The sequence below is a fragment of the Pleurodeles waltl genome, chromosome 1_2 (assembly GCF_031143425.1).
Source record: "Pleurodeles waltl isolate 20211129_DDA chromosome 1_2, aPleWal1.hap1.20221129, whole genome shotgun sequence".
Classification (NCBI taxonomy): Eukaryota; Metazoa; Chordata; class Amphibia; order Caudata; family Salamandridae; genus Pleurodeles; species Pleurodeles waltl.
Window position 1 is genome coordinate 1,335,275,754 of NC_090437.1, and position 18,020 is coordinate 1,335,293,773.

General features: G+C 44.7%; 1 protein-coding gene across 2 annotated transcripts in view; it reads left to right on the plus strand.

Annotated features, from left to right (window-relative positions):
- LOC138251872 (long-chain-fatty-acid--CoA ligase ACSBG2-like) overlaps window positions 1-18,020 on the plus strand; it is a 327,149-nt gene that overhangs the window by 155,133 nt on the left and 153,996 nt on the right. The window lies entirely within an intron of this gene.

The window sequence follows — 18,020 nt, forward strand, 5'->3', positions numbered from 1 at the left end:
GTGGAATTACTTGTCTTTGGAGAATTATATTAAAATACTAATAAAGCAAATTCAAATGGAATACAATGCAGAGAGTGGGCTGTTTAGTATTTAGAATGATATCTAAATACCTACATGGCTATTCAGCTCATTGAGCTATCAACCATTAAAAGGTCCAACATGTTCATTCAAGAAATCTTTTAATTAAATAGCAAAGACAGACAGCCGCCATGTGTAATAAGGCAGATGTAATTGGTAAAAAAAAGGTCTGTGAAGTACCACGTACTAATAAGAAAGCAAAGGTAATGATTTACACATTACAAAAAAACATGTTTTGTGGGAGAGAATGTGCAAGAGAAAGTTTGGAATAAAAAATAAGGTGCTAATTTACCTTAGCTCCAGAAGGAGTGATTGTTTGATAAAAAAAAATAACATTCCTTAAATCCAGCACAAAAAAAACCACTTGCATTCAGGGAAGCTGAACATCCTCTCATCAAAACTTTTAATATGGTGAGGAAGTATTGCCCCGTTAATGGTACAATAGTCTATAACCAACCTTGTTATTTTTTCCAGTGTTGATGCTTTATTTACAATATTTAAGAGGGTTGATGCGTAGGATAGGGACTATCTTAGTCTTCATAAGACTGAGTCTAATCCAATAAAGTTATGTAAGATTTCCAAGTTAAACCTTATAGTTTTATTCAACATTAAGATCATTATGGAAAGCAATGTCTCAATAGTAACTCAAACTCAAATAGTCTACCTCCCAAGAAGGCAAGCAGACAGAACTAAACATACTTCAGTAAGTGGGCCAACATGGAGTCTGCCTTCAAAGGAAAGACAGAAGCGATTTAGGAATAAATCAAATGACAGACTAGCATAGAGTCTGAAAAGTTAGTCATAGAAAGTCAAAGAAAGTCTACAACAATCCCCAAAATATCATCTTTTATAGGGGTTTAAACAGAAAAGCCACACCTGTGTGAGATGTGACATATCAGGGTTGAAGTAGCAATCACTAGTAAGTCAATAAATAATCTAATACATCAGGTACATTCAGTAAGATACATCAGAAACAACCGCTTCTACTGCATTCTACAGTGAATGAGGCATGCATGGGAAATGAAGAAAATGGCATGACGCTTATGTAATAAAGAAATACAGAAGGCAGTTCAACTAATGAATGGTGTCTTGGAAAGGCGCGAGCAAAGATGGCAACATCCTAGACATGGCTTCCTGGAAAGGAACAAGACTTGATACAATGTATTAATGCAGAGAGCAAGGATTAGGCTGCTATTTCACTTATTTTCTAAAATGGAAAACCACAAAGCAAAACACATAGGTGGACACGCTCACGCACATAAAATGAAGGTTCAATTATTTTTCTAATTATTAAAAACACTCTATTACTGGTGTCCACCATAGGCATGGCCAAGGGCTTGCCAATCCTACGAAATGGCATTCGGTGAGCAGAAGGGGTTGTCAGCACGAGTTTCTGTGTCTGCACTGGCTAGCCTTTTGAACATTTCTCAGAAGAGCACTACCAGTGAAACGCTGTAGAAAGGGCAGAGCAACTCATCATAAACAAACTTTAACTTTGAGAAAAAGGGACTTAAGAACAGGCAACTTCCCAACAATGAAATAATTTATTTGTAAAGCACAAGATAACCAGGAAAGTGACATGGCACGAGAATTGCAGAAACCATACACATCGATGGCCATTAAGGAGAAAAGAGTCATGTTGTAGGTGTTTTCCATATAATTAAAAGCAGATCTCAAATTACGTGTATCTAGACTTTCTCAACCTGGAATGGAAAAGCTTGCCTTTCCTGCTGTGCCTTCTGCTTTGTAGGAACCGTTAAGATGCAATAAGGGAGATTGCAGGAAGCTTGAAGGGCAGTACTAAGAAAACTGGTGGCTAGGGAAGGCAAAGGCATGGCATGTTCATGAAAGAGCAGCCACTGTAGCCTGTAACATGTCCACAAATGAAAGGCAGCACATCCAGATCCTAGTCTCATACTTCTGTGTAATACAAAAGGCAATGAAATTCTCTCCATCTCCGAACCACAGCATTCCAGCCCAATGAACTGATTATCTCCCCGATGAAAATAAGGACCCTGTTGTCTTCAAGCCAAAGACCTTTTCGGCAACTAGACCTGGGTTGTCCACACATTGAACCTCAGCATCCCATAACCCACAATCCAATGGAGTACATTTTTACTTATATGATCTCATTTCATGCTCAAGGCACTTTCACCTAATGCTTCACTTGTTGGATGTTGAATGAAAGCATCCATCGTTAGTGTTTTAGCCTCAAGATGGAGAAAGACATCAACCCTCATCCAAGTGTTTTACCGTCTCCTGATCATTTCAGGTTGCATTGATCAATTCCAAGCATGTGCCTTGGGACATTCATTTTACTGACAATAAACTGTCTAAGGATTTAAAGCTTTTAGGGTAGAGGTCTTCAATCTGTGGGTCGCGACCCCCAGGGGGGCCGTGGAGTGCTGGGCAAGGGGTCCTGCATTCCCCCAGCCTCACTTGTCCGTCCAAAGCCACACAGACAGCTAAAGACGCCTTTGTGCTAGAGCTCCTGCTTCCTGAATGAAATGCAAATGTGTGCTACTGGTAGATCTGCAAATGTAAAGGGTGATGACAAACATTTATTCTTTTTGAGTGGTAATGCAAAGAGTTAACAACTGCCCTGTGAAGTGTGTGCTTTTAATTGTAATTGTATTTACATAGTGCTTACTTCACCTGAATGTGTTGCAGGGACAGCTATTAAAAATGGTATTGCATATGTCTTGTAATACTTAAATCTACATTTTGGAAGCACCCTTTTATCTTAAACCTTTTTGTAGTGGCTTATCTTATATTGTGTGTAATGCAAGTATTAAATAATGCCTCACATGTTCACAGTGCCTTCTGTCACAGGCTGTGACCTTGTGGCACTAAAAATATACAAGTCACTATTCTCCACTGCACAAACCAAGATTTAGTTCTGTCGCTCTCCGGTTACACACAGACCTCTGCAGTGCATTAACTAATAGAGGTTTCATAATGCACTACAGTACATTTCCAAATGAGTAACATCTTTCTTTTATTTATTTTTCATTTAAGCTCGCTGTTATTTTATATGAATCTACCTGACGGTGAAAGACTTAAAAAAACATACATAATAATTTGGGGCTTATTTATTAGAGACTTGCACCCCCTGGAGCATCACTCTTTTTGACGCTCTGGCAACACAAGCCTCTCACTCATACCTATGAGGCGACGCAAAGCCACCCTGCATACCTTTGCATGGCTGCATAGATATGGAGTAAGGCAAAGCAGTGCAAGTCGATGCGTTGCCTTACTCTGCACCAAGGAGGCGTCCCATGGGCGTTGTGGTGGCTGTTCCCACGCAAAACCTGTGGGTTTTGACGCTGCACCAGATTGACAAAATCACGTAAACTAGAGCATTCTGCCACACATATAGAAAGAGAAAAATGCCTCTCGGGATTTATTTTGTGCAGGAGGTAACCCTTCCTGCACAAAAACAATCCCGCCTTCGTTGGCGCTAGGGAGCAATTTGTGCACCAGCGCAGGGGGAAAGGACAGGAATGCACTGTATTTCATAAATACGGTCCATTCCTGCCCTTTTATATTGGCGTAGGGCAGTGTAGCAAGAAGACTTGCGGCACTGCCCTACGCCAATTCCTCATAGATTAGGACCTTTGTTTTTAGCCACACCTTTGACCACACCCCAGCACTCACTAACCTTTGGCTTGCTAAACACTGTTTAATAGTATTTCCTCACCATAAAAATGATTTGCTCTGGGAATTGGGGACGTTTATGATTGTCGATGATGAGGAGTACCAGGTTCTAGAAATTTTTGTCAGGAGGGGGTCCTTACACCTACAAAATTTTGAGAGGGGGTCCCAGCATCAAAAAGTTTGAAGACCGCTGTTTTAGGGGAATATTTTTACCCCATTTGCACCAAATTTGCGTCATTTTTTTACGCAAATTCAGAGCAAAACTAACTCCATATTTACATTTTGACGTTAGACCAGTCTAACGTCAAAATATTGGAGTTTGCCTACTTTTTTAGATGGGTGACTCTACCTTGCGTCAATGAGATGCAAGGTAGGCGTTCCATCTAATGAATGGTGCTAACCGCTTAGCCCCATATTTATCCCCCCATGCTAAAATGACACACCGGTGGGAGGAAGGGCTAAATAATGGTGCAAACTTGCTTTGCACCATTATTTAACGCCTGGGTCAGACCAGGCGTGAAGGGACCCTTGGACACATTTCCATGGTTAAACGCCATGGTATGGGTCCAAAGGTGCCCTCCTCAAGCCCCAGGAACACCCACACCAGAGGGACACCGGAGAATGGGGGACCCCATCCTAGGTAAGTAGGGTAAGTATAGGTAAGTATTTATTTTGTTAAATTAAAGTGCCATTGTGGGCCCAACTTGGGGCCCCCTGCATGGCACAGGGTGCAGTGGCCATGCCCAGGGTACACTGGTCCCCTGTGCTGGCCACTGAGGTGGTGGGCATGACTCCTGTCTTTTCCAAGACAGGAGTCATGTGTAATGGATGGTTTTGCATCAGTAAATGACGCTAGGCTGGTTAGAGTAATCTTTTTTTACTCAAACCAAGCCTAATGTAATTTTTTGGTGCAAACCCCCCTTCTCCCATACCGCCACCCCCACCCGGCTAATGTCATTTTTTTTACACTAGCCTACCCTATGCGACTGCTTGCACCATTCCATAAATATGGCACCCGGCTGGTGCTTAGGAATGGCTCAAGACGGTGCTAAACTGTTTGGTGCAAAACTACTTTCGTGCAGTTTTGCACCAAAAAGTATAAATATGCCCCTTAGTTTCAATAATATGGACTTTGCTCGGAGTTACCTGTAGCTCATTCAACATGTTACCAGAATGAGGAAGCAGCCTTGTTGTAATTAGTTGCTTCTTTGCTTATACTCTGCTCAATACACAGTAAAACAATCACTAATATCATTCTCTCTAACTCAGCTGTTTGCCTTTATGTGGACAGAAATAAAACATGGAAAGGACTATCCTTTTTTATGGGACCCTCACCTTCCTACACATCTTCCCTATGAACATCCCTGGCTGACTTCCTGTTGGCAAGAGTCACAAACAATTCAGTGGTCTATTTTTATGAAAACTACTGGTCCACTTGTTGGTAGGTTTATCTGTAGCTAATAAAAACCTATTTTGGTCAGAATGACAGTTGCAAAATGCAGGATGGAAACTGCCCATAAAGGACTACCCCTTCCCCAACGTATTCGCTGCTGTGCTTGGAGGGCTGCCCGGATGGGTTAGACCAAGGATGCCATCATTTCTGCTAGCTGGGAGGGATACCTGGCCATCTGTAGGTAGGGAGAGATCACTTCAATTTACTCTCGGAAGTGGACATTCCTAGAGTCAGCCCTTTGGAATAAAATTTTGCTCTAGGTTGATTCGCTGGACCTTTCAGATTTGCAATATGTACTAACCATGACTTGCATGGGATGTGCTCCACTGCCTTAATTTGATAAGGTAAGGTAGGGATTGTCTCCAGATTATTCACAACTGTTTTCGATACAATCATGCATGGAACTGAAAATAAACTGCGGTGTGAGCCCTGGTCAAGCAAAGCCACAATCCCTTGCAGGGTGAACCACAAAAAGTCACCAAATTAACCTGTGCTTAACCCTGGGTAGCTTGGCTCCAAAAGCAGTCAGGCTTAATTTAGAGGCAATGTGTGAAGTATTTATGCAGCACACAAACAGTAATAAAGTGAAAACACAACACAAGAAAAATCACAAAACAATTTAGAAGAATAGAGTAAATTTTAATACATGTTGAAACCAAAACAGCAGAAATTCAATCAGTAGAACTGGAGTTATGCCTTTTTTAAAGTTTGAAGTTCAAAATGGCACCTAAAATCGCTAACCACGGAACTCTGGTCACCTTTATCACCGCAACCAAGGGTCCAGGAGTGTATGGAGACCTTTTGGGGGTTCAGGACTCACTCAGGCTGAGCCAAGGTGCAGGTTTAAGTATGGTATGAACTTGTTACGTTCCTGGGGCTCTGAGCACAAGGTCAGCAAACTAGCCCCCGGAGTCACTTCTGGTAGTCCTGGGTGCAAGTGTAGACACAGGGATCAAGAGCAGGACCAGCCCCTCAGGGTTCAAAGCAGGCTCCAGGCAGCAAAGCAGTCATTGCAGGTACAGCAGCAGTCTGGCAGAGTGCACAGCAGGTCACAGCAGCAGGCAGTCCTCTGACAGTCCTTCTGCAGGTCCAGTAGTGAACTGATGTGTGGGTCTGAGTCCTATTTTTATAGCCTGGTGCTCTACTCCTGGAAGGTAGGAGAAGTTTCTGAAAAGATTCTTTGAAGTTCTTGGAATTTCCTGTCTCCCCTGGCTCCAAGCTGGCTGCAGTGATAATACAGGGTTGTTAGGCCTATTGTGAGGAGACAAGGCACAGCCTACTCAGGAGCAAGTGGGGCTCAGCTCCGCCTCCCACCCCATCAAGTCAGCTAATGGCCCACTGAGTCTCAGCTAATTCCACTATTGTGTGACTGTCTGGGAGGAATTCATAAAGTCTGTCAGGTACACCCAGTCATGTGACCCAAGACATGCTGCAGGCACACAGGGCTAAGGGCAGGAAAATGGCAACTTTCTAAAAATGGCATTTTCCAAATTCTAATAAAAAAATACAACTTTACCATTAAAGAGGATTTAGCATTACAATTCCATAGGCACCGAACATGACATATCTACCTCTTCTCATTTAGGACTTATAGCGTATTAAACATAACAAGGAATCTCCAACATTAGCCTCTGGGATAGGTAGTGAGAAACTAATTTGGGAGTTTTTCACTACTAGGACATGTAAAGCTTAAAAGTACATGTGCAACCTTTTAATTACACAGCACGATGCCCTACAGGCTACCTAGGGCCTACCTTACAGGTGACTTATATGTAACAAAAGGGGAGTTTATGGCTTAGAAAGGGGGGTTTAAATGCCAAGTTGACATTGCAGTGTGACACTGCATTCAGACTGCAATGGCTGGCCTGGGACATGTTTAGGAAGGCTACTTAAATGGGTGACACGGTAAATGCTGATGTCTATCTATCTTTATATATATATATATAAATATATATATCTCTGTTTTTTTTAACATAAATTAATATTTTATTTGCATACAGAGATCCAACCCCGCCCCATGCCATGTGTGGCAGGAGATTGGCTGCTCTGCGACCAACCTCCCAGCATGAAGCTGCCAGCGCGCCTGGTCCTTAATAGGTAAACTTACAAGGGGACGCGTATAGGTCAATGAACCTTTTGAATCGCATGGAGTATCCCAATCATGCAGTGACCACTGAATCAATAATTAACATCAATAACCAAAAAAAAAACATTCTATGAAAATCAACTACTCATGAATAACCACAACTCGGTAAAGAGTTAAACAATTTTTTTATTTCCCTATAGATTACAACTCTAAATCATCTGTTAGTTCAATCTTTATTCAATCCATTCAATCAATCAATCAATCAGTTATTTGTTAAGCGCGCTACTCACCTGGTAGGGTCTCAAGGTGCCTCTAAGGGTTCTCCATTAATAATTCGTTAATGAAAAACATCATAACATAACTTGAAGAAAAACCATATGCATAAAGCATCTACATAATTCAAGAATACCAGCATTAATAGCAGAGTTCAGCAAATAGCTTGTCAGTCAAGTCTTACTGTCAACATCTCCCTTTACAGCCTACCTAACCAAGATTAGCATCAGCATGTGGGACTTCATGCAAAACATTGTAGCGAAAACATTGATTTGGTAAAATCTATCTAAGTGAGAAGTCTATAATCAGCGCAGTTGGTACCTAGAAGAAAAGTCACAAATTGTCAGTCACATTTTCATAGCTACCTATCCAGGATGCATCAGCAACAAGTCAGTCTTTGTCTTAAGGTCATCAATTAGTCAGCCACGCATCAGGCTCACAGAGTATGAGCCCAACGACAGAACCTCAGACAGCGTCTCCTGATGTCATCAATTCTTCCTCATCTTCTGCCCGCATATGAAGTTTTTAGCCCCTTGTCATGACTTTTTATTAGGTTCCCCCAGTCAGTCCCCCTAATTCCTAATTGGTCAGTTAGTCAGCAGATATGACTTTAACCTAAGTATTTGTTTACCGAATCTACTAATTTCAATATCAGTCCGTTCACAAGATGTGTATTGGTTCACCATACGATGTCCTTATCATCCGGCACTTCAGGTATCGAAATTGTTGCATGTTCCTCTTCAGTCAGTGCCTTCATTGTTCAAGTCCTGGGAAAGTACATTTAGCCTAATCTACACATAATTGTATCAAATTGTCTTCATCATCTCCTGTCCGTCGGTACATTGCAGAAAATTCTAGCTAAGTAACTATTACATCGGGTGAGTCAAGGTCGAACCATAGCAGCCTCGTGCAAATGCGGTTATTGTTTTCTGCTTCTCTGTGTGCGAGGCCTAGAGAGACTAGGCCTTAAGTTCGGCTAAGTTAATACTATAAATTAAAGTAAACATAGGTTATACATTTCAATAGACATATCACTACAATTTTCTCATATATTTTTCATTATTTCATACCATTTCAGTTATTGTTAATTCAACATCGTATACATGGTGGTCACACCCCGAGGTCACATTTTCAAACATGCACATTATTTTCTCTACGATTAATTTCTCTACATATTTTCATTATTAAGCACACAAACATCATTAATAATTTTCTTAATTAGCATATCTGCTTCAACAGTCCCTCCTCTGTATGGCTAAATATGTCATCACACCTTTCTTTACCAAAATGTTATAATTCAGTCTCTGACATATTTTTTCTTCTTCTCAAATTTTCCCTATAAATTCTGCCTTTAGGTTGTTCTTCCCTCCTCTGATTATTTTTAGATCTCCTTAATTACAATTTTTGCCATAATTAGCATATGCCCCATAATCCAAATATACAAACAATCACAATTAATATTCCCTGTACAATTTTTAATAATACCCCATTCCAAATTTGACTAAACCAATTGCCCACTAAAACAAATCCTTTTCCAACATTTTCCCAAACCCCTGGTTCCTTCAATTCTTTCAAATCTTTGCTCGCATTAGTTAAGTTAGTAAGTAACTATTTTATCTCCTTATCATTACTGGGTATATAGGAACAACAATGCCTAGCATTAATCATTCTACAGACTCCGCCGTCTTTCGCTAAAAGTATGTCTAAAGCTGTCAAGGAGACCAGATCCTCGGGGCTTGCGCATGGTCCCAACATGTCCACCTCTTGGCAGCTCCAAACTCCACTGGATATTATATCACAGAGTTAAAGAATGGCCAAGTGGGGGAATGGGTTTTGGGTTGGGAACAGCGGGGAAGGAGACCTGTGGAAGCAAGAGTTAAACAACACAATTGCAAGATGAATCAAAAATGACTTTCAATAAGCTTTGTTTCAAATAACACTTATACTGAAAACATGAATGGCCTAAAGCTTCACGATAACTAGGCCTCAGGAATCTAGGTACCTGGAAATCAAGAAAGGTTATGCAAAGTTTCATATGAACATTCCAGAATTAACATATCATATTTTGAACAATGAACGCTCTCCAAATAGTTCTTAGAATTATCACTGCATTACAACAAAAATCAAAGAGCACCCGGTTTTCTCTGCATGAATGAACTGTACTAGAATCATGAATAACACTGCTACGTCACACTCTGATTAGGAGTTCCAAGACTCAAATGTACAGGAATAATTATGCACCTTAATCAAACTGCACATCAAGATTTCAATGTCTGGAAATGATTGCGCACTCTTCCGATCTGTATTTCAAGAGTTAAATGCCTGTAATGAATTGCGCACACTGTTGCCGATTCGAACATCAAGAACCAAATGCCATGAAATGTTCGCGTGCACTGCTGATCTGTAATTCAAGAGTTAAATGCCTGGAATGAATCGCGCACACTGTTGCCGATTCAAACATCAAGAACCAAATGCCATGAAATGATCGCGCACACTGCCGATCTATACTTCAAGAGTTAAATGCCAGAAATGAATCACGCACACTGTTGCCGATTCGAACATCAAGAATCAAAGGCCATGAAATGATCGCGCACACTGCTGATCTGAATGCCAAGAGTTAAATGCCAGGAATGAATCGCGCACACTGTTGCCGATTCGAACTTCACGATGCAAATGCCATGAAATGATCACGCACACTGCCAATCTGAATGCCAAGAATTGACTGCCGGGAATGAATCGCGCACACTGTTGCCGATTCGAACTTCACGATGCAATTGCCATGAAATGATCGCACACACTGCCGACCTAAATGCCAAGAGCCAAATGCCAGGAATGAATCGCGCACACTGTTGCCGATTCGTACATCACAATGCAATTGCCATGAAACGATCGCACACACTGCCGACCTTAGTGCCAAGAGCCAAATGCTAGGAAAACAATGGCACATGCGGTTTTATGTTTAGGCCCAAAACTCAAATGTCACTGGAAACGGAGTTGGGGGCCTAACCCGACCTCCGCCTTACCTCCCTGCTTGAAGTTCAAATAAATGAGGGCAGGCCTGGAAATGACTTGATAGGCCTCCGGGACAGGAGCTCAGGAAAATGCTGCTGCTCTGCATCGGGACCTCTGAATAGTGAGCATGTGGAGCTGGGCTGGCTCCCTTATATAGAGCCCAGCCCCGTCCACAAGCCACACCCAACCATGCTGCAGGAAAGGCTTCTAGAATGTCTAAGAATAAGGACCACACCCTGTAATCCTGCAAACAAGCCTTGCAAATGAACAATGTATTACAAACAGCATTAATGACTTTTCAAAGTAAAAGCTCTGCAATGCAAAAGGTTAACATACTGCATAGAAACACAATGCATGGAATATGCCCTTGCATAAGGACTGGGTTTTTGCAATTACGTCGCCCGTAGAGCGTGCACTGTCCTGATGTTGACAAAAGCAAGCCTATTTTGAAGCGTCATAGCTCTATCAGCAGCTAATTCAATATCTAACAGGAGTATTGCCCCTGTAAAGTTTGTCAGCATGTTATCCACAATAGTAGACAACTTTCGTATCTTGATTGCATTCAAAACAACTCCTACAGAAGCAATTACTGCACCAAAAATATCTCTCACAATTGCAGAAGAGATTTCCCTCCTCTGTCGCTTATGATGTAATTCAGTCACTTTCAGAAACTTCTTTAAATCATCTATCTGATAAATTTTAGGGAAAACTATCCCCAAATGGCATGTCCCATACCATCCTCTAGGAAGACGGTAGGAAGCATTAAGTCCACAAATATAGTAGATCCGAGGAATCGCAGGGCCCTGACCATTCAGGAGAGGAAGACAGAACCCACTCGTCACAGTCAGATTATGCACCAGTGCATCATCAATCCATCTCTATGAAGGATTCTAGTTGTTTTTCTCGCTACGTGATGGACTACGGGGTAAACGTCTCCAGCAACCTTGTATGCCTTTGCCTGTTCTGGTCAGGAGTCCACTTGCCTCCACCAGCCTGCCTCCGTAACCCTGACCCCGGCGTCTGCCACCAGCAGTAGAAGTTTGAGGCCCTCCACCACCCGCAGGCACCTGCCTGCGCCTCATCCCTGGTGCCTAGTGGTAGGCATATCTTGTTGTGCTCTGTTTTGCTGCATTTCGTGCATTTCGTTTTTTTCGTTTTCTGTACTGTTTTTATCTGCCCCTGTGCCATTCTGTATTCCGCTTCGTTTTTTGCCCTTTGTGTGCTCGCCCGTTTTCCAGCCGGCTCTTGCCGGTCTCCTAATCCCTGCCGCTGCGTCCCCTGCTGCCCCGCCCCCTTCATGCCCCCATTGGCCCTTCCCTCCCGCCTCCCAGCTGCTCCACCCTCACACCTCCCCCTCTTAATGGCGCCCACTGCGCGGAGCCCTGACCTGGTTCTGGCCAGGAGTCCACTTGGCTCCACCAGCCTGACTCCGTGCCCCTGACCCCGCAGTCTGCCGCCAGGAGTAGAAGTTCGAGGCCCTCCTCCACCCGCAGGCACCCACCTGCGCCTCATCCCTAGTGGTAGGTATATCTTGTTGTGCTCTGTTTTGCTGCATTTCGTTTTTTTCAAATCGTTTTTCGTTTTCTGTACTGTTTTTATCTGCCCCTGTGCCATTCTGTATTCCGCTTAGTTTTTTGCCCTTTGTGTGCTCTTGCCGGTCTCCTAATCCCTGCCGCTGCATCCCCTGCGGCCCAGCCCCCCTCAAGCCCCAATTGGCCCTTCCCTCCCGCCTCCCAGCTGCTCCACCCTCCCACCTCCCCCTCTTAATGGCGGCCACTGGATGGAGCCCTGTGTGACCCCCTGACCTGGTTCTGGCCAGGAGTACATTTGGCTCCACCAGCCTGCCTCCGTGCCCCTGACCCCACCGTCTGCATTTCGTGCATTCCGTTTTTTTTAAATCGTTTTTCTTTTTCTCTACTGTTTTTATCTGTCCCTGTGCCATTTCTGTGTTCCGCTTCGTTTTTTGCCCTTTGTGTGCTCGCCCATTTTGCAGCCGGCTCTCGCCGGTCTCCTGATCCCTGCCGCTGCGTCCCCTGCGGCACGCTCCCCTCGCGCCCCCATTGGCCCTTGCCTCCCGCCTCCCAGCTGCTCCACCCTCCCACCTCCCCCTCTTAATGACGGCTGCGCTGGAGGCGCGCCAGAGGCAAGCCCGTCTGCGCCCGTCCGCGCCTGGAATGCGCCCAGCGCCGGTCCCTCTGGCCCCCGCTGCCCGACCCCCCGAGGCAGCATTACTCCTCCAGCAAACTCCATGCCCTCAACCCAGGACAGCACCCCGCCTGCGCCCAGGCCAACTCTACGCACACACATGGAGCATTTACATGCCACTCATGTCGTTTTTCCTGCACTCACACAAACACCAACACGCACCACAACACCAACACGCACCACTACAACTCCAACACGCACCACAACAACACCAACACGCACCACAACAACACCAACACGCACCACAACAACAACAACCCCCGCAACCACCTTAACTGCATAGTCCTAAACACCCGCTCAATCCACAAGCACGCCATCGAGCTCTGGGACCTGATCACAACTCACTCCCCTGACATCGCCTTCCTCACGGAAACATGGATGAACTCCTCATCAGAACCCGACAGAGCCATAGCCATCCCAGAAGGCTACAAAATCTCCTGTAGAGACCGCATAAACAAGCCAGGAGGAGGCATTGCCATCATACACAAAAACACCATCAAAATATCCACCAACACCCACGACACCCTAGACAGCGGAGAACACCTACACTTTTTAATTCACATCAACGCCAACACCACCCTTAGAGGAATCCTCATTTACAGACCACCAGGACCCCGCACCCCTTTTTTCGACGCTATCGCCGATACTATCAGCTCCCACGCCCTCACCTCCAGACTACATACTCCTTGGCGACCTCAACTTTCACCTGGAAAGCACCCACGACCGCAACTCCACAACCCTGCTAGACAACCTCATGAACCTCGGACTCAAGCATCTGGTCACCTCACCCACTCACTCAGCAGGAGACACGCTTGACACAATTTTCACCTCCAGCAATCACATCACCTTTACCCACACCACCGATCTCCACTGGACTGACCACCACGGCGTCCACTTCTCCTTCTTGAAACCCACCACCGACAACTCACCACACCCTACCAAATGTGGGACAAGGTCTCCAAAGAACACCTGAACGCCAAACTCACACAAGCTCCACCTCCCATCACCAACGACCCCGCCATTGCTGCCCACAACCTCACACAATGGTTAACAACTTGCGCAGACTCCCTCGCCCCACTGAAAAGAAACAACAACACCCGCACCATCAAGACTGCCCCCTGGTTCACCTCAGAACTCCAAGCCTCCAAACGGGATTGCCGCAAAATTGAGAAAGCATGGCGCCAAGAGCCCTCAATGAGCAATTTCTCTGCCCTCAAAACAACCAGATGCAAACACCACCAACTCATCCGGACCACCAAACGGTCATTCTACAAAGAACGCATAGATAATAACTCACACAACAGCAAGGAACTCTTTAACATCGTCAAAGTGCTCACCAAACCCAAATCCAGCACCATCGACCCCCCTCACACCCAAAACCTTTGCAACTCCCTCTCCAACTACTTTCACCTCAAAATCATAGACATACACAACAGTTTCACAGCATCCGCACCCACCGTCACCACCACCGACACCACCGACATGACCAACAGCACAACGCCCCCCCACACCAACCAACTACACACCTGGACCCCAACCAATGACGAAGAAACCGAAAAAACCATGAACTCCATCCACTCAGGCTCCCCCACAGAACCCTGCCCCCACCACATATTCAACTAGGCCAGCCAAATCATCGCTTCCCAGCTCCGCGCCGTAATCAACAGCTCCTTCGACGCCGTAACCTTCCCAGACACCTGTAAGCACGCCGAAGTCAACGCGCTCCTCAAAAAACCCAAAGCAGACCCGGAAAACCTCACGAACTACCGCCCCATCTCTCTTCTCCCCTTCCCCACCAAGGTCGCTGGGAAGATAGTGAATGCCCAACTGTCTCACTTCCTAGAGGAAAACAACGCACTTGACGCCTCCCAGTCTGGATTCCTCAAGAACCACAGCACTGAGACTGCCCTCATCGCCTGCACAGACAACATCAGAATCAGAGTGGACAAGGGCGAGACCGTCGCTCTCATCCTTCTGGACCTCTCCGCAGCTTTCGACACTATATGCCACCAAATCCTCTGCGCACGCCTTTTCAACGCAGAAATCTGACACAAGGCCCTAGACTGGCTCACCTCCTTCCTCACCGAAAGAACCCAAAGAGTTCGCCTCCCTCCCTTCCAGTCCCCAGCCAACAAGATCATCTGCCGGGTCCCCCAAGGATCCTCCCTCAGCCCTACCCTCTTCAACATATACATGGCCCCCCTCGCCAACATCCTCCGCCCCCACGGAATCACCATCATCTCGTACGCAGACGACACCCAGCTCATCATCTCCCTCACCAGGAACCCTTCCACCACCAAGACAAACCTACACGCTGGACTCCTCGACATCGCCAAATGGATGACAGCAAGCCACCTCAAACTCAACTCCAACAAAACAGAAATAATAATTTTCGGCCCCAACAAGACAGTATGGGACAACTCCTGGTGGCCCACCGCCCTCGGACCACCCCCAACACCCTCCACCCACGCACGCAACCTCGGCATCATCTTAGACTCATCTCTCTCCATGGCCCAGCAAATCGACACCATATCATCCTCCTGTTTCAACACCCTTCGCATACTACAGAAGACCTTCAAATGGATTCCCTTAGAAACAAGAAAAACAGTTACCCATGCCCTCATCAGCAGCAGACTGGACTACGGCAACGCCCTCTACGCTGGTACCACAGCAAAGCTTCAGCAAAAACTCCAGCGAATCCAGAACGCAGCCGCACGTTTCATCCTCAACCGCCCCCGCCACGAACACATGTCTGCTCACCTCAGATCCCTTCACTAGCTGCCCATCAGCAAAAGGATCGTCTTCAAAGTCCTTATCCACGCTCACAAATCTCTCCACAACACTGGACCAGCCTACCTTAACGAACGAGTAAACTTCCACACACCTACTCGACTTCTCCGCTTCGCTGACCTCGCCCTCGCCACAGTCCCCCGCATCTAACGCACAACCTCCGGCGGCAGATCCTTCTCCTGCGTTGCCTCCAAAACCTGGAACTCCCTCTCCACCAACCTAGGCAAGACCCAGGACCTCCTAACTTTCAGAAAGCACCTCAAGACATGGCTTTTTGAGCAGTAAACGGGAACCCTTTCCCCCCACTACCCCTCAGTGCCTTGAGACCCTAACGGGTGAGTAGTGCACTTAATACATTTTTCGATTGATTCAGCATAAAAGTCCATTTACTCTGAAACAAAAACACATGCCTACATTTACTCGTTCCCACAAATAAAGTGTCAGTGTGTGATTTTGGTCTATATATACAAAGATTCCCTACATGTAATGCATCTAAAGCTAATTTCCCTTGCGTTTTAATAGCAGTATAAGCATAATCATTCTTATAAGTCCTCTTTTCTAATCCTTTCTCTAACTTCTCCTTCAATGCCTTTCTCCTGTCATCAGTGTGCCCTAAAAAAGCTCCTTTCTAACTATGTAAGTAAAAATGTCATGTTATTTTTGTGGGCGTACTCAGTGGCAAACGTTAATGTCGGTTCAAAGAAGCCTCTAACCAATACTATATCATGCTCTTTAGCTATTTTACTCAGATTTCTAATAATAGGAACAAAAGAGAACACCACACCATAATTTGAGTAAAAGTATTGTATATACTCTTGGTTTTAGACTCTTGTTAGTAGCAGACTACAGCTTATGCCATATGTTAATGGCAGACTATGGTACGTAACCCCTTCTTCCACTGAGGAAGGAATTTGCATACACACAAGACAATTCCTTGCATCCATCGTCTCAACATACTCACACAACAAGCGATAGAATACATTAGAAGAAAGCTCTCCTTGAGCATTGGTATAGTCATGCAAATATCTTTCATCTAACTTAAACCTTTCTAAAGCTGTTAGTGTAGTAGTTTCAGGAACAGTAGCATTAGTAGCCTCTTTCATTTCATGAAGAGACATTCCCTCAATCATTTTTATAAACATTATTCCACACATAATGGCTATTCCAACACTCAAATACCTACAATACCTAACATTTTTTACTTGGTTATTTAACTCAGCCATGATCTGTAAAGAATCAGAAAGTAGAAGCAACTCTTAGCTAAAATGCAACCGAAAAATCAAAAATCAAAAAATAAAGAGAATTGTTTCTTTCTCTTAGTTCAGTTTCACACCCAGGAACCCTTTTTCCTTTGTCAAAATCGATTAGCAGCTTGTAACATCCGGGTTTCAATTGTCATATCATGTTATCAATGTCCTTTCCATTTTTATTTTAACAGTCTCTTTTTTAGCTTTCTTTAGATTAGCTCAACAAATCAGTCTTTTGATCGCCTTCAGGTTACATCAAAGTACTGACTCGGAACTTCTCTATCAAAACAAAAGGACATAAACTTGTGTTGCCATTCACTTGTGGCTGCATATGCCAACTTCCGACCTGCGTATCTTTGACTTGCTACTCTCTTCCTTTTCAACCTTTGTTCACCACCTAATTCTCTTTCACTCAGTTTTTTCTTTCTCGTAGTGTCCACTTCTTCCTCTATTGTTTCATTTATGACCAACTCCTTCTTTCCAACTGGTGATTTAGGCCACTTATCTCCTTTTCTCATTCCTTCTGTCAATATTCTCCTCTGGATCTGACTCTTTTCCTTCTCTTTCTCTATGGTGTTTTCTCCTGATGGACTTGCAACGGGTTCAGGAGGAGTCGAATCACTTTGGCTTTGATCCGTCTCAACTCTTTTACCCTGTTGATCTGGCACTCGCTCTGTTTGCTTTTCAGCACTGTCTGCTTCTGGGAGAACCCCTGCTGTACTCGGTTCTCTTGCTGTATCCGTTGAGTTAGGCTCTTGCTCACCCTCCTGTAATTCTTCACTCTCGTCTCCTACAGGGGTGATAGACCCATCTTCCACAAGCTCAGGTTCAACCTCGGGTTCAGATTGCTCTTGTTCTGGCCCACGTGTAGCCACTTGTTTCGCTGTTGCTGGTGCTCTCAACAACACTTCTTTATGATCTTGCGGGCTCACCACTCTTTTTGTATGGCTTGCATGTATCCAATTCGGCAGTCCTGCACACTTTACAGCTGTTGTAGTTGTTAACACCACCTGGTAGGGACCTTTCCAACGGAGTTCCAAACAGGTTTTGCGAACATGCTTTTTGATGACGACCCAATCTCCAGCTCTCAGATTGTGACCTTGGTCATGGATGGGTGGCAGGGTAGTGGCCTGCACCTGCTGAGAGAAAGAGCGAACCACATCAGCCAGACTTTTGCAGTAGTTCATCACCATATCATCTGTAATATTGACAAGTGCAT